This window comes from Lycorma delicatula, chromosome 9, assembly GCF_047948215.1.
Source record: "Lycorma delicatula isolate Av1 chromosome 9, ASM4794821v1, whole genome shotgun sequence".
Taxonomy (NCBI): domain Eukaryota; kingdom Metazoa; phylum Arthropoda; class Insecta; order Hemiptera; family Fulgoridae; genus Lycorma; species Lycorma delicatula.
Window position 1 is genome coordinate 3810583 of NC_134463.1, and position 22269 is coordinate 3832851.

Below are 22269 nucleotides of genomic sequence, written 5' to 3' on the forward strand. Positions count from 1 at the left end.
ATTACTAAAGATGGACGAAACAGGAGCGATATAAAATGCCGAATAGCACAAGCTAAACTAGCCTTCAGTAAGAAATATAATTTGTTTACATCAAAAATTAATTTAAATGTCAGGTAAAGATTTTTGAAAGTATATGTTTGGAGTGTCGCTTTATATGGAAGTGAAACTTGGACAATCGGAGTATCTGAGAAGAAAAGATTAGAAGCTTTTGAAATGTGGTGTTATAGGAGAATGTTAAAAATCAGATGGGTGGATAAAGTGACAAATGAAGAGGTATTGCGGCAAATAGATGAAGAAAGAAGCATTTGGAAAAATATAGTTAAAAGAAGAGACAGACTTATAGGCCACATACTAAGGCATCCTGGAATAGTCGCTTTAATATTGGAAGGACAGGTAGAAGGGAAAAATTGTGTAGGCAGGCCACGTTTGGAGTATGTAAAACAAATTGTTGGGGATGTAGGATGTAGAGGATATACTGAAATGAAACGACTAGCTCTAGATAGGGAATCTTGGAGAGCTGCATCAAACCAGTCAAATGACTGAAGACAAAAAAAAAAAATGCATATTATTGATATCGTATTCAAGGTGGGCTATCTTTGGATGGTTTCCTGAGATGTAATTCAGCGAAACATTTTAGTTATGATCGCATAATTTTGGCCACCAATTGTAAAAATAAAACCACACTCATGCGGTTTTCTGTACGGAGACTCCTTGCTGCCCAGCTCTCTCCTGAGATCACAACCAGCCATCCTGTAAAGGCAATTTTAGCGAATAATCGGTTTCAAGGAAGTTCCAATTGTATATATTTTTCCAGAATCACACACACATACATTTTCAATCTTTTTTTTCTCTTGTTCTACCATAGATGCTCTTTTTTCAATATAAATTGAAAATAGACCCAAATTCTAATCTCATGACTTTAGATTATTTAAATTACATTAATTGATTTATTATACACAGAAATATATAGTAATCCACTCCGCCGACAATCCTTTTTAGTAATTTCCTTTAAGAACATTTTTTTTTTTTTTTTTAAAGTTACATATAACGTTAAAAAATGTTTTGAAATTCATTTACCTGTGAAAAATATATCGTCAAACAAACACATTAAAATTATTGAAATATCAAAATTGTGAGAGAATTTCCTTTGTTTAGACGGTATCGTAACAAGAGTTATTCTTTTGCATTTTATATGAGTATATATCTGTACCTGGGTGGCATACAACACCATGTCACAATTTCATCTTTCTGAGATATAGCTCATCAAAGTTTGCTTACTCATTTCTCCCTTACTGGCTCTATTAATTGAATTACTTTCTGTATGATTTTGGTATTTGTTTCACTATTATGGTCAGCTTTAACACTCTAATACACTTTTATAATTTTATTTGTGTTTTATTAAAAAAAGTGGACATGGTGTTTCATGCCTCTAAATTAATATCTCTTATTTTTCACAAATATTAATACCATCTCCTTAAACATTTTTAAAACAAATTGTTTGTAAAACTAACAAGACAAATTTAATTATTGTTTCTTTTAATAATTAACATGAGTATAATAAATGTTACAATACAGAATAAATTTAAGGTATACATGATAATGTATACAAACTTATTATGAAGATTAACAATTTAATGTAATTAAACTAGAGTTCAGGTGAAAAACGATTTAAGAAAATTAAAATTATGAAAGTATAACAAAAAAATGAATACATAGACTGTTGTAAGTAGCAAAGAAATAAATATGCGTTAAATTTCATTATTTAAGAAAAGTTTATCACCTTTTTCATTGTAAGATTATTATTATTAAGTCCTTTCTTCTAATTTAATGGTTTCTTTCAACCCAATGGTTAAGTAAAAATGTACTTTGTCAATTTAGAATGATTAAAAAACTTGGAATTTAGAATGATCAGGAAAAACATTAGAAATGTCATTAAAATAAGCTATTAATTCTAAGTACACTCATTTAGACTATGTGAGACGCATTCAAGAAAAAAGGAAAAAACACAAGAAAAACAGTAACACATTTTCAATCTCTATCTTCATCTAGGTAGTTGCTGGCACCACTATTGTGTTTTAAGTTTCTAAAGAACATATGACATTCTGTTGGTAGAAATGGTAGTAGTCAAATTATATCACTGTATTTATTGGCAGAAATTGGTTTTTGAATGTTAGAAAAATTTTCTAAGGTCACCCACCGGTAATTTAACATTGTTTATTCTAATATTTCTCTTAAAATTTATTTTTCTGAACTCGTTTGCAGTAAAAGAAGTCTTAAAATAGAGTGTACCAATGTCTGCTTGCCGAACTTGCAGATGAACACTGTGGGATAGTAACACTTGTTCTTTATTTTCATCAACTTTTTGGTGTATCAAAAGTGCATCTTTTGTATAAAGAGATTTAAGTCCTTGAAATCTTGAAGTTCCATGTTGTGTACTGTAAATTTAGTTGAACTACATCGAACAAACTGTTGCCAGTCCCATGGAGTGACAATAGACAATGTTTTACTCTTTATCCTTGTTTTTTCGATAACTGCATGAACAGTGTCCACCTCCATATGAGTGTATCCTTTGAGTAAAAAGTTTTGGTTGATGGTTTTAATTTTTAGATACTTGCTTAAAATAAAAAAAAACACATCACAATTTGTACATTCTTATTCTGCCCGTAACAGTTATCTGACCATATAGTTAATTGTTCTACTTGTGAGTTAGAAATGACATGGTCAGCCCACTTTAATATGCACGAAGCCATTTCATTGCCTCCTCTTTTGCCTTTTGACTCATCCCACATCATACAATGGGATGATCAATCAGATGAATCATATTATGTGAAATTCAGTGTCCAAGATTTTCTTTTATAAAAACTGACAGTGTTTGTTAAAAGAGGTATAGGAAGACACTTCTGTAAGTCACCAGTGAGAACCTTGTATTTTGGGTTACTTTTAGACAATTGTGTCGGTACTCTTTAAATCATATCTGGTTTTAGATTCTTCTAAATGTGAATCATGATCTTTCTTAATTTGATATTTTTCTTCGTTATTCAAATTACCCTTCAAGTGAGCAATGAATGAACCACATGTGTCAGTCTCAGGTGATTTGAACGAAAGATTAAATTTGGTATTAAATGCATGACGATAAGTGGATTCAGCCACAATATGTTCAGACATGACGTTATTTTCAGAACAGTACAGCAAGAACAACTAGTACATTTTCACAACTGTTAGTTCTGATCCTAAATATTGTTTTGCAGTCCTCTCTCTGGTATAATGGCTCTCATAAGCCGGAAAAGAGGAAATGTGACGGATGACAATATCAGTCACCTCTTCTAGAGTTTTATTACTTGGGGTATGTTTACCTTTCATATCTCGTTTGATTAACCCTCCTTGCTGTATTTTTTTCATAATGTTTACTACACCAGTGTTTGAAATTGATAGAGTATTCAAGAACATTATCTTGCACACCCTTATCTTCACATTATTTATTTTAAAATAGTAAATTAAAGAATTTTCCTTTGGCTTACTACCATCATTTTTCCTAGAATGAGCAATAGGGATGCTTTCTATGCAAGAGCTTACAAACTGTCTTTTTGTGTCATTGCTTTTTTCAGCATCCCAGTACAGATTAAAAATCTGTAATCGATCATTTTCTAAGATTTTTTAACTACATTGCATCCTACAAGAACATGCACCTTTTATAGTTCTTGCTTTTACATGCTTATCCTTTTTACTGATGTACTCTTTCTCTGCCGCATAATTTTGTTTTCGTTTAGTATACAACCATTCATCAGTATTTCTTACCCTTTTTCTGCCTTTCTTTTCAATAAGAGATTTGTTTTTAACACGCCTCTTAGGTTTAGCACAATTGTTTTCAACATCACAATCATTATCTTCATTATCTGATGTGGAACTTTGGCTACTTTCAGGTACATAATTCATATCGCAATCAGTATCATCATTAAAATCATCATCATCATCATCGCTGCTTAAAAGTAAATTGAAAACCGCCATTTTGTTTCTATAAATCCTAGAAGGCTGAAATTTTTACAAAATATTTTTAGAACCTTCCTTAGAAGATCTGTACAATTTCAATAGAATTGGTGGAGGAATGGGCAAGTAATAATACTAAATCAAAAGCGTATACCTCTTCGTTGGACACACGGTAAATTTAAAGTTAAATGTATTTAATCGGTTTGCAACTTGTAGTTATTATGAATATAAACACAAAAACCTTTTAAATAATTTATTTATAAAATAAAATAATAAATGCACATTTTTTTCATATAAATAAATATTTAAGTAATAAATAAGTTCTACGTTTTACAAAAATATAACACAAATATGAGTTTTGTTGGGTTTTTCTGATATGCCCTGTTTATTTTGTTACTTCTCGCGTATTTATAAAAATTTATGATGTAATATCGTCTCATAAAAAATGGTTAAATAATGACGTAGATAAATAATCTTGTAAAACTGTTAACTATGTTGATCTGTACGGCTTACAGAAAAGATAGCGATCTGGTATTGTCTATTTGTACGCAATGTTAATATCTCGGTGTTCTATGCACAAACATTAATATGTCCGCATTATAATGTTCTGTTTTTCGATTTTTTTTTTTTTTAGGTTAGTTTTAATTAGTTAAGAATGTAGAATAATGTTAAATTTGTGAGTTAGATGTGTAGCACAATTTTTTAAAAGTACTTTATAAGTTACTTTTCTCCGTATAGCAAATCTGCTTTTGACTAACCTAATTACAAAATGGTAAGTGAAAGTTTGCGTTTTGTTAATATTCTAATATTGTATGTTACTTTGTGAAGTTAAAGTGATACTTTGTGTATCGCTATGTAACAGTACGCTGTAAACCGTTGATGCAAAGTGTTTTTATGGGTGACACGACTGTATGAATTAAAACTTGCCCTACTTTTATGTAAACTCGCAGTGTCCTAGTGGAAAAGTGCTAGTCTTGTGTACGTATGTTCGTAAGTTTAAAACTCAGTGTGTATGTGGAAAAAACAACAATTCAATAAAAAATTATGTATAAAAAAAATTGCGGGACGCATAACAGAAAAGAGCCGTCTTTGCTTAATGACTATTGGGGAAGGAAAACTATCAAAGAGAAACACTCACGAACCGTTCAGTAAGATAAAAAACTTGTACTAGATGAGAATTTAATTTGTATATTAACATTTTTATCAATAGAGAGGATTTGTTATCGTAAAACAACTGCTGACATTCATAAAATAATGATAGCATATCCGTGTTATCATTCGTTAAATTCTGGATACGACTCCTAAGTCAGGCATGCCATTTTTCAAAAGATATAAGTTAACATATTTCATTCTCCTTAATGTGTTTGGTCAGGAACTGTTCCGATAGTAAAAAACTAATTAAATTTCTACTGGCTCACCTTAGAAAAATTAAGTGAGAAAATGAGTCAAAAAGAAAAACTTAAAATAAATACAAAACTTAAAAAAAATTAATTAATATAAAAAATGAAAAACAGATTAATAACTAAAAAAAATAATATTGTGAAATCTCGCTTTTGGGTAGTTTCAGTTGAAAAAAAACAGGCTGGTGGTATATTTATTAAACCAGTATAAAAATTTTTTAATTCCAAAGTAAGGCTGACCTTTTAGGTAGATTTCTTAAAAACGCTACATATTATAATGGGTACCATGATTCGACTTCCGGAAAATTTCGATGTATCTTTGCCAAAACCACCGTCAGCTCAAAGTTTTATACATATACAGAGTGTCCCATATAAAACGTAACCCAGCAATCACTCATCCATGAAATTTCAAAAGTCAAGCTTTCTCCCCTACTTGTTACTAAAATGGACTCGTCCAACATATGAACATCGCGGTGACGCAGTAGAGCACTACCGATAGTAACAACAATGCAATCATAACGTTCAGTGTATTGCTAGAGACGAGATGGTGTTTTCGATAGATGAACGTGTTTTCATTGTTTAATCGTACTTCAGTACTATATCAGTGGTTGCAGTACAACACAAGATTTGGTTTGCCATAAGTACCCAGATAAACCAGCTCCTAACAAAACATCAGTATTAAGGTTAGTTGCAAAATTTAGAGAGACCGGTTCTGTTAATAACAAGGAACACAAAAGATCTGCGTCAGTGTTGAATACAGATACAGTCGCTGAAATCAAAGACCGATTACTCGCCTCGCCAAATAAATCGATCAGACGTTTGTCTGCTGAAATTAATTTGTCTAAATCGACTGTTCATCGGGCGATCAAACGATTAAAATTACGACCTTATCGCATTCAAACGGTTCATCGACTTCTTGAGCCCGACAAAGAAAAACGGCTACAATATTGTCAACGGTTTCGTCGATTTCTGCGTGAGGGAATTAACGTTATGGATTCGTTATTTTTCACAGATGAAGCACGGTTTCATTTGTATGGCTACGTAAACAGCCAAAACAGTCGAATTTAGAGTGCTGAAAAACCCCACGTTTATCACGAAAAACAATTACGCCCGCAGAAGTCGGGCGTGTGGTGCGCGATATCGCGGAAGAAAATAATCGGTCCTATTTTTTTCGAGTACACCGTTAATGCAGAACGATATCAGGATATTTTATTTCAGTTCATCGCACACTTGGAAGTGGAAGACAGACACTGCCGGCTACAACATGACGGTGCGACATCGCACTACGCAGGTTCAACTTCTGATTTCGTCGAGGAATTCTTTGGTAATCGTGTTATCGGTCGAGGCTTGAGGCCACCATGATCTCCAGATTTGACTGCGGCGGATTTTTTTCTACGGGGTTACCTCAAAGAAAAAGCTTACAGCAACAAACCACGAACACTTGAACAACTGAAAGTCAATATTGAACAAGCTGTATTAAATATCCAGCCACAAACTGTGAAAAAAGTTGCAAGAAACGCTGTAAAAAGAATTGAAGCTTCTATTCAAGAAGATGGCGGCCACTTTCAATATTTACTCTAAATGTAAGGTAATGGATGGTAATAATAAAAATTACATTTACATTTACACATGCCTTTTTATTATTTCAATACCTACCAATATAAGGTTGGTTGCGTTTTATATGGGACACCCTGCTTATATATATATATATATTTCATTTTCTTGTGAACACAATAACTGCTGTAATTTTGCGCCATTTACTTTCAAATGGTTCCTTAAAAATAACTCGTCACAAAATCTCGGTCGAGTGTTAACGGCCAAAATCGGACCATGGGGTGGAAATAAAGGGTTTTTTCGAAAAAATAAAATATCGCTAAAACTTTCTTATTAAGTAAAATATTGAATTCATTTAAAGTTCCTACTATTCTTTGGATAAGGGCCTAAAAGTGTTGTAAGTAAAGTTTTTTAATATCGGCAACTATTGGGATCTTTTTGAGGATAGACTATGTTTTTTTGTAATAATGTTGGTTTTTTTTTTGGTGTTTATGTGCATGAATATGATATATTTTTCATAATGTTTTATTTTTTTTTTATTGGCCCAGGAGGTGGAAAAAATTGGGGTTTTGAAGACAGAAAAAGTCATACCTCCCTTAAAAGACACAGTATCGAATCGGTTTAAAACGGTTGTTAGTCCTCTAAATATTACCTAAAACATTTCTTTGAAACAACTTTTTATATGAATAACCCTTACGGGGCAAGGGATGACCCAAATATTGTTGGAATTGTAAAAAGATGGGGCTTTTCATATGCTAAACATGTAAAACCTTTTTTCACGTGAAACCGTTGTCGGATTAAGTAAATTTGAAGTTTTTCTTAACATTAAGGTGGAAATCTTTTTCATCTCCTACTTAGCACCAGTTAAATCTATCTCCGCCTTCCGGCGCCCCAAAAGGGATTTTTTATATAATTTTTGTCACTTACTAATTTTAAGTTTATTTTTTGATTTTTACATTTTTTTTTCAAATTCTTCTGTAATTCACTGATGAGGATTATTAAAACTATAAAAATACTAGCCTAATTTTACCTATAATTTTAAAAACAAATCTTAATTAATTGTGAATCATTTACAATTAACTCCGTGATCATTTATAAAATGTAATGTTTAATTTATTATGTAAAATATTTAAATTTATTATCTGAAATATAATATTTATAAGATAAATAATTAAAATTAAAAATAAAACCGCTAGAGATCACAGAAATATCCATTGTAGGAGTAAATTACTGAGTAATTCATTAGGTACTCCTCTCTAGTTACGCAAACAGAGCTTTTCATTTATATCGTTAGATGGAGTGATGTTGCTAGCGGATTAGACTATTAATCAACCAGCTGGACGTCTGCCATTTAAATAGTGATTTGATACAGGTTAGAGTGTTGCGTATGTCTGTCTTCTATTGTAAACGTAATCTGTGATTAAAAGTTATAATTAATTTTTACGTATAGGTGTCTGTGTAAATGTGTTTATCTTTATTAGAGTTACACTATACAAGAGACATGAATATATAAATTAATAGAAGGTAAAATTATACATTCACTTAAAAATTAATGTAGCTTAAGATAGATAACATATCACTTATCTTTGTTGTATATATTCTGTATTTAAAAGTCGTTTACTCTTTGCGTAAACAACAACCTGTAGTTAGTCGATTGATTAAGCGTAAACAGAAAAATGTGTAGTATAAGATTTATAATTATAATTCTGTTTCGTTTGCTTTTATTATTTGAAAACGGTAGTTTTGCAGCTTATTATGTTTAAGTCCGAATTTTTTATTATTTACCGTCATCTACTGGTTACTAGTTTATATTTTAATTATTTATTACCATCTTGAGACATCATCAAATTCGATTACAGCATTAAAGAACACGTGAATTTCCCAAGACTGAATAACCGATTAGTTTTAGTAGTATCTCTGAACTTCCATTTTATAAAATGAGTGTGCCAAAAATAGAAAAAATGGAAATGAAGTAAGTAAAAACAATACCGTTTAACGCTGGGAAAAATATTAAATGATTGTTATTTAATATTTATAAATATTTAGTATTCAGTAAACAACATGCAGAAAATCTTGTAGATAACATGTTTTTACAGTCATTGTAAAAAAAATGTATATTTTAATTGGGAAATTCCGATAGTGATAATTTTAAGTTCCTGAATCTATACAGTTTTAGAATCTAAATAAAATAACCAACAAATCTCTTATAATTATGTGTGTGTGGGGGGGGTGTGTTGAGAGTCTACGTGTGTGAGCGTGTTCGTGTGTATGTGTGTTGAGCGAGTGTGTGTGTGTGTGTGTTTGTGTGTGTGTGTGTGTGTGTGTGTTGGTGTTGGGGTATTTAATTTCAGACAAGAAAGTAGACCTGATCTTGTCTGGATAAATGAAATATGTTTTACTAATATTTGTTAGAGCTGAGAGCTGCATATTCTATACTTATGTACAAAGTACTATACAACTTTAATAAAACAAGATTACGTACAACAAAATTATCGCATCTCATCCATTATTGATATTGTTATTAATTTAATTAAACATTACTACTAACTTGAAATTTTTGTAAACAGATTGTTTTATAAATATAATCAAAAATATTTAATAAATATTTTTTGTGTATTAAGAAATGATGTCTAACTTGTATTAGAAACTCATTCATTATTTTTCAATCGTTAAACACTCTATTGTACGTATTACTATTATTCTACGCTAATATCAGGGTCTGAACAAAAAAACAAAAATAGGTAGACTTTAATCTCAATGTGCATGACATAGGAATAAAAATTATTTAAAATTCAATTATATTTACAAATTTGACAGTTTCGATAATACTCGTAGCGGTAAACTTTCAGATTAAATTTAAAAAATTAATGCAAAGTAGCATTTATAACAAAATAATATTAAAAAAGGTTGCGCGCCGATAGATTATTTATATGTAAAAAGACAAATTACGAAATTTTTTTTGAGATTCAAAAATAGCATTGATTGAATCAAATTTATTGAATTATTAACACTGGTAAAATAGTATATTAAGCAGGAGCAAGTATAGAAATCGTAATACTACTGCGGTTGCGTTAATAAGAACAGATACGGAAGTAAGGATTGGCCGAGACTCTATTTTCATTCCTCGTACGCATTATGTGTTTTCGTTTTTTAAGTTACATGTAAACATAAAAATTTGACTATGATACATTTATAGCCCGTGAATAAATTGTATATATAACGGCGCTTCTCTTACCATTTTCTAATAATCTATAGACTTCAGTTGTAATAAAATTATAAATACGCCGTCATTCAAAAGAGTAATATTTCTAAATTTCAAGTTCTTTCATCCTTGATCTCTTGTAGCGAAAGAACTTCCGTTACGAGTTAACGGCACAAATTGAATATATCCCGAAAGGTTTTTGAGATTCATGAAACGAAAATGGGTGAAATTAATAAGTAATTCCACTTGATAAAAAAAATTGTATTGTAGTTAAATTATTTAATTATAATCCTTTAGTATTAATCCTTTAAATGGAGTTTCGTGAAATACTAGATTGTGGATACGAGTTTTCTTCGGCGGTTGGGTTTCAATTAACCAAACATCTTAGAAATGGTCGACCTGAGACTGTACAAGACTACACTTTCCTTACACTCATATATATCATCCTCTGAAGTAATACCTGACGGTAATTCCCGGAGGCTAAACAGGAGTTAATCCACTACTGTGGTTGACCAAAATACGCTATAGTCTGAATGGTTATTTGAATAACTTTCTAGGATAGCTGAAGAAAAATTGTTTTCAGACCGGTTGGGATATGTTCTTATCACCGTTTAGTATGCGATTAGGTAAAGGATTAACGATTGTGGTTGTTCAACGTTATTCGTATTTGTGATTGAGCACAAAATAAGGAATAGTGATCGGTTGAATTTAGCGCATTCCAATTTGCCAATCCCTTCCGACGCATTGATTTTTGTTAAATATGCTGATTTTCACTCGGTCAAATGTACTCATTCTTGTGATTGATTATGAAGATTTAGTATTCTAATTGATTGTAAATCGCTGTAATCTAATTTATCTGAACAAATCACTATTAGATTATTTGTGTCGTATGAATGTTTCGCGTAATACTGTCATTGGTTATATGAATACTTACTATCACTGTTTAACGTTAATCAGTTTCGATCGCTATGGATTAGAATTGTTTATCGTATATCCGTTATTTTTCTTTCTATTTTAGCACATCTATATATATAAAAATGAATGTTTGTCTGTCTCTATGTCTCTTATGCCTTCCTAAACCGTTCATCCGATAGCGATGAAACTTTGGGGAATGGTTGGACGCATGCCAGGGAAGGATTCTGAATTAGTTTGGACCCGCTAAGTGTCGCTGGCGTCGAGATAATTCGAAAAATTGTATTTATGGTCCGATTTGCCTCATATTCAGAATACGGGTTACTTACATGGAAAGAATTATCTATGCAAAAAATGAACCCGCTAGATGGCGCTGCGGTTGAGATATTTAGACAAATTTTATTTGTGGACCGATTTGGTTCATATTCAGAATATGAATGTTAGTTAAGTGAAAAGAAATATTTTTGCAAAAACTATACCCGCTATGTGGAGCCAGTGTTGAGATATTTACGAAACAAACAGACTTTTTTATTCTATATATATATATATAAGGCGTATTCGTATGTGTGTCCGCTAAAGACCAAAAAACTAATGGACCGATTTACGCTCGGGCAAAAGTGAAAAAGGGGAAAATGGAAAACGGGGAAAAGGGGAAAAGGTGGAAAAAGAAGGGGAAAAGAAGGGGAGAGGGATGAGGGAGAAATTGGAAAATGAAAAGGGGAAGGAGAATAAATGAAAGGTAAAATTTGCGAAGTTCAGTTTTTTAAATTGTGTTTATTCAAAACTCTCTCTCTCTCTCTCTCTCTCTCTTTCTATATATATATATATATAGCAATATCGAACCATTGCCGGGTCTGCTAGTAAAAGATAAAAATTAATATTCGTATTATCAATCGGATCTCTTTTTCTGTTCAGCCTCCGGAACCACTGTAAGGTATTATTTCAGAGGATGGTATGCATGAATGTAAATGAAATTGTAGTCTTGTACAGTCTCAGGTCGACCCGTTCCTCAGATGTGTGATTAATTGAAAACCAACTACCAAACAACATCGGTATTTACGATTTAGTATTTAAATCCGTAATAAAATTATCTGCCTTTAATAGGATTTGAACCTTAGAACTCTCGACTTTGAAATCAGTTGATTTACGATGACGAATTAAACACTAGACCGTAATACTGAAAATAGTGATTGTGGTGTCTTTCGTAATTTTTATTTATTCATAGATATTTGGGCACTTTTATCGAATACCGGCGCCACTGGTTATTTATTTAAATATCCTACTTTTTTTTTTAACAATATAGGAATGTTATTTGATTAAATTCCTCAAACGGATGGGTAAGATAAGAGTAGTTTCCTAATCACAGTGACATAAATTCAACTTGATATCCACATCTAATGAAATTCAGCCGGTTACTTAGAGTTGATTCAGTGCGTTTATCGTGAAAGCAGTTTAATTTCTCTACTGAAATTTAACATGTATGTTGGGAATTTACCGAATAACGAACAGGATGCCGTTGAGTTTCTGTAACCGAGTGACATTCTACCCGGAACCAGGACACGTTGCAACAGACATGCAATACGTCTTTATGGAACTTATATTGTTGCATGGCGTTTCAAAAACGTAGTTGCCCGTCCAAAGTCAATACACGTTTCATTAAGAACTGAAAAAATCAAATCCCAGCTTCGTGACCGTCGTACTTTTTCTATATAGTTGTGCGTTCGAATTATTAAGTATCGGTGTCACTGTGATCTAGGTTCGGAATACGGTAGTCGACTGGAATTATTTCATTAAGAGAACTGTCTGTCGATTATATTAATAGCACAAAGGAAGGTAAAATTAGGGAAAATAATATGACGGTCAAAGTCGATGATACGCTGTTCTTGAGACGCAAAAATCATATTGGTTACGTTTACCCACAACAATGGGTTTCAGCGGCATTTGTCGTGATAACGAATGTTTCGTTGTGAAATTTTCGGGCAGATCGATTCAAACCCTGTTGAACGTTATTAAAGAACAATATTTGTATGGGAACATATACTGGCATTCCAAGCGTGTGTACCAAAGCGATGCACTGGAAACGAGAAGCCATTGCCAGTTAACCGTGAATCATCCGAACCATTTCGTTGATCCTCAAAGCGGTGATTACATTCAAACCTGTGAACGCTTGTGGAGGTCGCTGAAATTACGGAATAAAGAGCACACAGGAACTGCCACGCCCCATTTGGAATTTTACTTCGCCGAATTTATGGAGCATCGCGTGATAGGGGACGAGAACGTTCAGAAAATAGTCAGTGTAAAAAGAGACCATTGCCACCAGAAGTCGCCATGTAGCAGCAGTTATAAAGTAAATTTTCCGTGATCTTTAAGTTGGAATAAATGTAGTATATAAATTAACAATCAATAAACAAATTAGTTGGAGAAAGCCACCGATTTGAAGGAAACTAGGTATGGCGCGGAACAAGGGAAATTCGCTAAAAATATCTGTAATTCATAGACGGTATAAATTTTCAAATCGCAGATTATTAGGGTTTTATATAAGTATGATTTACGTTTTCATAAATATATATGCGTCCAAAAAATGAAGTAGGATACAGTAAATAACGTCACCTGAACGAACATTTAGTAAAAGAATGGTACTTGTGTATTAACGCCACCGCAGCTACAGCTTTATTTAAAAAGTAGTCAAACGGATCTCGGTGGAAAATGAACAGTCTCTTTATTAATTTTAATAAATGGTTATTTATATTTATTTATTTTATAAATATAATTTAACCAAACTTAACCTACGCTCGCTAACCTTGACTAATTAACACCGTAATTTTTTGAGTATTTATTTAATAAATTCAGTAATTATTGCAATTATTTAAATAATCAAAACACTCCTGTTAATTAGTCATAATCCGATTGACTACTTTGTTTTTAAATAAAGCTGTAGCTGCGGTGGCGTTAATACGTAAGTACCAAAAGAATTATCCTAAGCAATAAAAATTAACGTAATCATAATATAAATGCACTATAAAAAGCAGTTGCTTGAAACTGTAAAGATAAGATTAAAACTAACAAAATTCTTCTAGGTTAAACGAAGCCAACTGTAAAAACAGATAGCTTCTTTTAACATTATCTTAACACATTATATTTTGTATAATGTACTACTTTTAGGATATGTCAATCAATTTGAAACCGCTATGTTTTCCCCACAAAAAACAAAAAATTGCTTACGTTATTTCTAACGTAATGTTGTATCTAAAATTTTTATTTTTTAGACGATAAGTAGTGTATTATTACAAGTTTTTCCATGTGTTTTAATCATAAAAAATACCAGTATTATTTGGCATTATTTAAATTTAATATCAGTGTTAATTTTTTAGATATTTATTTATATACAACTACATTTATTTAATAGAGCCGCTACGCCGATCTGAAATTATATAGATTTTTGCGTTAACTAGTGAACAGTAAATCTTAAATTTGATTGCTGCTTGATTATTATGAATTTAATTGAATTTACTTTAAATTTATTTAAATCTGTTCATTATACTCGAGATATCAACAATTGAATGATAAATTTTTATTCCACCACTATTTTCGTACGCATGCAAACGACGAATTTTTCATAGAAATCGATATTTGTTTTGTTTATTTAATTAATGTTTGTAACGAGTGTTTAATTTCCATGGTGATTAGGCATGTTTCTTTTACTCCGTGCTAGCGTTCGTTTTTACGTACTTTCGGTTTACCCTACTTGTTTTTGTTTGTTATTGTTTTTTGTTAGATCGGTTTGAGTTCTGTTTTATGCTTTTGTTCCCCGTTTTTATTGCTTTATTAATTCAATAAACTTTATTTATACCTGAGTTGTTTATAATAGCAACGTAGGTTAACAGCGACTATTATTCTATTTTTACTTTTTTATATTTTGTTGTATCAGGTGTCGTTTATTATTTATTTATATTTATATTCATTATAGATTATATATTATACATATTTTTATTCATTTTTTGGTGTTTTACATCTACTTTAGTTGGTAAAACTATATTTACATAGTTTGTTTACAACAGCCGTTTGTTGTTTCTCTACTGTTGGCGTTCGAAGATTATCCTCTTCGTTTCTTCTGATGTCTGATTTCGAAGATCCGAAAAGTGAAAAGGACTGCCGTCCGGTCTCGAGAGGAGCGGAGAGGCCGTTGCGGGGTTGTAAACCTCCCAAATGTTCGTCTGGTAACTCTGAGTCTGATCTCTCATTGCGATGCTGTGGTTTATCTTGTAGGAAAGGTAAAGGAGGATACCGGTCGGATTTTAAGCGGAAGGAAGATAGGGTTGCTCGGTTGGAAACCCGCCGGATTGCCGTAGCGGAATGCACCGGATCAGACTCTTCTTCGTGGAATGACAGTCCTGATCCCGGACCGTTGTGCGGTGGAAATGGAAGAGTGTTTTGTGGTGGGAGGCAAATCTAGCGTTAAGCGACAGAAATCGTTGTCTCGCCAACAACGTCCTCCCATGAAGCGGAGATCGTATACGGATCTCCGCTGGTAGTTCTATGACTTTGACGGCTAAGTCCCGTGGTGATTCTGGTCCTGATCTCCAGAACTGTGAGGCTCAGGAGGCGTGCCCGGAGCTGCTGACCGCAGGATTTGCAACCGTCCTGGACGATCTATGTTCCCGGGCTGAGGTGTTGGATTCTCTCGTTAAACCGTGTTCTGAGGTTAAGCAGGATGTTAAGTCGACGTCTGCGGCCCTGGTTGGCTTGGTGCAACGGGTTAGGCTGATTATTTCAACCGGTTGGCTCCATGAACTACCTCGAAAGATAGAAGTGACCGCACAGACAGAGGAGTCTGAGAATCAGAGGTTATGTAGCGTTTGTAGAGCAGGAATAAGGCCAGAGTCTGATAAGGCCACTCAGACACTCAGAAAGATCGGAGCTGACGATATAATCAGCAAATTGGAGAAGAGCATTGATGACGACAATGTTCATGTACTTGCTGCCAAGCATTGGGGTGAGGATGTTTTCAAGATAATAATTATTATCAGGATAATAAGTAGTCTCAAATACCAAATGATATTTACTCAATTTTTCTGAACTTTTTTTTATTAATATGACACGGGTTTTTGCCTTTTAAGTTTCTTGCAAAAGATTTTTTTTTACATAGTTATAGTTTTGGTAGACCTGTCTAAAATTTAAATAAAAAATTAGAAATTAAATGAATTAGAAAATAAATAATTTCTTTTTAATAATTTATAATCCCAAAATGTTGACTACTTTTTACGAATTCGAATAAAAAAAAATAACTTTGTAAAGTTTTTTATTAAAATCTATTTGTCTATTCGTGTTATAATAAATTATAGTAATTTAATTTTAAACTTTGTAAAGACAAAGTAAATAAAATTTCTATAAATATTTAAAAATAGTTTCCTTTTTTAAATATCTTTGTTTTTTAAATGGAAATTGATAAAATATTGGAATTGCTTAATAAAAAATATACATACTGTTCAAAAAATGTTTATCATAACTGTAAACTTTTTATTAAAAAGTAAAATATTTTCAATACAAATAGTGTTACATATCAGTACATATAAATCTCTTAAAATTCATTGGTTATTTATTTTCTTGAATTTTCGGCATGGTGGCCCTCCAGCCTATGTCGCTTAATAGCACCCATCCGCTATCATTATGGTTCTACCATTTCAGTTTTACTTTTCTATTACCTATGTTAGTTTTTGTTTAGTCAATAAATACCTTTTTCCTTCTAGCATTGTCAACTGTTTTAAGTTTTATTTTTGTACTCTTTCTCCTTTGGTTTTTAGTTTCTGCTTTAAACTTTTTTAAATTGCTGCATTTCTTTTATGAAATATTTTATTCTAAGGTTGTTTTTAGTTTACTATTTTTGAAGACCTTCTGGTTCTTTAAATATTTATTTACTATTTGTAAGTCCGTTTTCTTGTTTCTGTTAATTTTAAAACCTTGCTTTGAATGGTTAAGAAGTGTTTTTTGTTTTTTTAAATGTTGTTAATTAATGGACTAAATTTTTTCGATTACTTTTGTTTCTTGTTTAATAAACGTTGATATTTTAATTATCTACGTAGGACGTTTCCTTTTTTATGGCTTTTATTTATTGTTTTAGAAGAAAAATTGTTTATTTACTACTTGTAAATAAATATCTAAAAATAAAAAATATAATTTTCGTGATGGGGCCCTCCACCCCACCACGCTTAATAGCATCTCTCCACTATGTTATGGTTCTATCATTTCTGTTTTTACTTGTCTTTTACTTATTTCTTATAGTATTTTCAACTGTTTTTAAGTTCTTTTTTTACTTTTTCTCCTTTGGCTTTTAGTTTCTACTGTAAGCTTTTTTAAACTGTTCCATTTCTTTTATTTATGAAATATTTTAAGGTTTTTTTTTAGTTTTTTTTTTATGAAGTTTCTTTTGGTTTTTTTTTAACCTCTGGATCCACCGTTAGGCATGCTTGCTACAGAGGATGAGATGAATGATTTGTAGCGTGTGAGAAAATGCCATGCCTGACCTGATGAAAGGCCGATACGCCACCACTCGCGCCACGGACGCCGGCCTGTAAACTAGACTTTAATATTTAAATTGTCTACGTAGGTTTTTTCCTTTTATGTGGCTTTTATTTTCTTTATTTAATTACAAAAGCTCTTTTCTTATTTTTATATAACTTGCAGACTTGTAGGCTTTGTTAGACTGAATTTGAATAAGGTTTTAGTTCTTAAGCGAAGTTTGATTAATGTACTTCTATCAAATATTGAAATAGAGGTGAATTTTAACGTAACATGTCGTTAATATGTTACATTAAACATTGTTAAAGAAAATTTGTAACTTTTTGCTTTGTTAAATTTTTTATTTAATTCTTAATATAATAAAAAAGAAATTCTAATGTTATGTAATACGTAAGCACTTGAATATTCCCTACTGAGATGAAACAGTGTATATAATCCATTGTTTCAAAATAGTAACGGACACATTTACACATAGCGTTATACCACATGTCCCAGTCTCTTTTTACAACTGTAATGCATGTAAAGATAACAAGACGCAAGACACACCAGTTAGAATAGTCTTTTCTGGTTGTAATGATGTTAACTATTCAGACAGCCCCTGTATTCAACATAGTGAAAAGTCCTTTGTCCGCCAAATATTAATTGATTATTTCAGTGGACTTGGCATGCTGATATGTTTGACTCAATGAAGAAGGCAATAGGAAACATTTCAGTCACCACTTTTCTTAGTAAATGTGGCATGGTATGCTTTCTATTCTTGATGATGGCTCTGCCATTTTTAGAAGTAATTTATGACACATTTCAAGTCATCTACAACTATTATGCCCTTATGAAACCTAATCATTCATAATAATGCATAATCATATTTGCTATAAAATATTACATCAGTTATTATGCATATAATATTGTGTGTGTGTGTGTGTGTGTGTGTGTGTGTGTCTGTGTATATATATATATATATATATATATATATATATATGTATATATATATATATATATATATATATGTGTGTGTGTGTGTGTGTGTGTGTGTGTGTGTGTGTGTGTGTGTGTGTGTGTGTGTGTGTGTGCTTACACGCGCGCGTAAAGCTGTTAGAAAATATAAAATAATGGTAAGACAATTAATATTGAAAATGTCAGTGATCGGGATATCTTATGAAAAAAAATGATAATTACAATCAATGTTAATAATATTCATTAAATTCAGGAAAAACTGAAAATATGTGTTTCGAAAATTCACTTGTTTGAATCCAAAAATTATTTTTAAAAAAGTGTGGTTTTTGGTCATACAATTAAATTTTAGTCAAATTTTTTATATATACTCAGCATCAGGAATGATGAATATAATATTCGATGCGATCTATTATTTTTTGCATGAAATTATAGATAGTACATGTACATTATGTTTAAGAAATAAAATTAGTACATTTATATTTATAATTTTGTAATAAAATTTTAACGTTAAAAAATGAGTAAATTAATTATTTAATTATTTTTACTTCCTTGTATCAAGTAAAGAAACTATTGTGATCGCGAAAAATTTCGGTTTTCAGATTTAAACGGAAATATCGATTTTTACCATCCCTGAATTTATTTTGACTTGTTTCGGCGTGACGTCTGTACGTACTTACGTATTTCGCATAACTAAAAAACGATTAGCGGTAGGATGTTGAAATTTTGGATTTACGACTGTTGTAACATCTAGTTGTGCACCTACCCTTTTGATTGCAATCGACTGAAACAAAAGCATCCAAAAAAACTCAAAATCCATAAACAGTTTGGATTATGGACTTTTTCTTAACTGCAGTAATAAGCCCTCATTGAGAGATTTCAACAATATGTCATAAGTGGTACTTATCTTCATCGGTTAAAGAGTTATAGCCAAATGAAATTTTAATTAATGAAATACTTGAATCTTACAAGGGGAAGGCACATCGGTTCGAATCCAACTTCATTTCCTTTTTTTTAATTTAAATATATTGATTTATTAATAATTATTAATTTTTGATTGTAAAATGGTTTTAACAATAAATAATAATCTAATAATAACAATAAAAATAAAAAAAATATGAGAGTTATTAATGAAATAAAATGTTACGTTCTTTTTATTTAAAAAACAAATATGTAATCTAATTTAATAGTCGTAAAGGAAGTCATGTAATGTCCACATCAGGATTTTTGTTTCTAAAATATATTTCTAAAATTTATTTAATTTATTTATTTCGAAAATTCAAGTTCCATTCAATTTTTTCTCGATCTTTGCTTTCTTTTTTTATTAACTCTAGGTTTTTATTTTATAATCCATTACAAATAAAATAATTTCTCATTAAAAAAATAAGGTACTTAAAGTTTGTATAAAGTTTTGATATTTTATTTTATTTTTTTTTTTTATTTAATCAGAAAACTGTCCATCATTTATTTCTTTTTTGTTACCATTTTAAGTTAAAAAATAAATTAACGCTGCATTAAATATTTTACGGTTTAAAAAATTCAATTTGTAATTTGTTTGATTTAAAAAGAAAAAGTATTTTTTAAATAACATATTTGTTTTATAGTTTTTATATGCGGATAATTTGAGTAGACTTGACAAATTTACTTATTTATGTACAATTATTTCACCAGTTGTATAAAAATATTTTTGATGAAAGTCAAATCACGATATATGCGTGCACCTAACCGATAGTATTTTTAACTTTTTCTTTATTTCGGTGTTCATAAATCAATTACGAAGGAAAAAATATCTGTCTTGTTTTATAGTCGGAAGGTAAAAAAGATATATTTCTACTTTTTTTTTTATTCTTTTTCAAAGCCGAAGAGATATTGTAACGTTTTGTTGGAAGCGATTTATTGGCAGTAAGAATGAAGGGGCTTGAATCAGAAAAGAGAAATGTGTCAGACAGGTTGGAGGAAGATAGTTGATACGGTACGATACGATTCGGTTTTGTAGTCGGGGAACGAACGCAGTACTGAATAAGTCATGAGTTGCCGACCGACTGGCTCTTGACTGGAACATTACACGGCATCAGCATGCTGACTGTAACTAAACCAGCAGCTGATTAAAATCGTATCAGGAACCTTTTACCAGAATACTACATACCTTATTATATTGTATTAGAAAACTTATTGGTTAATACGATCAGGTTTTATCTTTGTTTCTACTTAAAACGAATTTTAATTACACAAATCTTATTATTATGTTTTTTTTATATACATCTTATGCTTTATTTTTATTTCAGGTATAAATATTTTTAAATTTTATTTAAATACTTAATTTTTTTCATAAAATTTCAAACCATAATTTAAAAGATCGATCAGTCACAGCATGTGTTAATCTTAATTAGTTACAACTAATTGAGTATTTCAATTAAAATATGAAAACTTTATAACCATGTTTATTTCGTTTTTTTAGCAGTTAAATAAAAATTGTCAAATTTTTATTTCCAAAAAAATCCATAAATTAAGAAAATATTTTAGAGGAAAATTTTCTTTAATTTTAGGAAAAAAGTAAGACGGCATATATATATATATACATTCTTTTTTTTGGATAAATTTTTCAGGGATTACTTTGTTTTATTTTCACTGAAAGATAAATTTTATTCATTAAAATTATATAGATTATTATTATTTAAATTATATTTTTTCATTTTACTTATTCGTTGAAAATTAATTTTTTCATCTAAAGTTTATTTATTATAGTCTCTGTTTGAGCTTTATTTATAATTGTTGGTGTCAGAAAATGAATTAAATGATTTATAAAGGATTTTTGTAATATATAAGTATATATGTTTTGGGTGTACATACGGTATATCTCCAATAAAAAAGCATGGTGCTTTGGTTTTTTTGCTGTATCTGCTCACATTTTTATTTTGAATGAAGCGCTATCATTTAGCGGAAAAATATTGAACTAACAACTGTGTAATAAAGTATAATTACAATTTATTATTAGATTATAATCAATGATTAACAATTTTTATTAATATTTAATTATTTATATAACTATTCTTAAAACTGATTAATAAAATAAAGCTATTATTAGTTAATATTTAGCAGTAAAAAAAAAGGATTCTTTATGTAATGAATTATTTAAAATTACGTTTCAACGGACTGTGGGAAAGAAAGGCTAACAGAGCACAGGGTACAGGAGAGAGTGGGCTGCGCGCAGGCGCCCGGCTCACACGTGTCCGCTCTGCGCCAATGGCAGCTGAGTAAAGAGCAACAGCTGGCCCGGCAACTAATATAACCTCACACGAACACGCACAAAACTAAACGAAGAAGACAGCGTCCCCAAACCAACTCCCTGTTATCAATATGGATAGCGTTAAATATTGTGTTTCTATTAAGAAATAATAAATTTTATATCTACTCTCTCCTTAGGCCCATTTTAAATATAAAAACAAAAAAATGTTCAGAAAAATATTCTTTACACACATATATTTCTTTTCTTTAATGAATATCAGTAAAATAATTAATATTCTCACAAACATGTGGATGCGAACACGTCGAGGGTCCAGCTGGCTCCGTCCCCTGGCAGATGGCCGGACGAGCGAAGCGAGCCTGACTGGCTAGTAGTAATAATAAATTAAGATAAACAATTCAGATAAATCAGTTTTATTTAATTTCACCGGTGTTTAGAACTGGTACTTTCTAAATTACAATCGGACACTCCGTTACAAAATTAAACACTAACCTTATGTATTTTGT

At 31.0% G+C, this 22269-nt stretch overlaps 1 long non-coding RNA gene across 1 annotated transcript in view; it reads left to right on the top strand.

Moving 5' to 3' along the window:
- The first annotated feature begins 8316 nt into the window (after positions 1-8316).
- The window catches only part of LOC142330594 (uncharacterized), a 139040-nt gene continuing 125087 nt past the window's right edge, over positions 8317-22269 (top strand). Inside the window, exon 1 of the long non-coding RNA XR_012757815.1 lies at positions 8317-8462. This is a non-coding gene — a long non-coding RNA (uncharacterized LOC142330594). The remainder of the gene's footprint in view (positions 8463-22269) is intronic.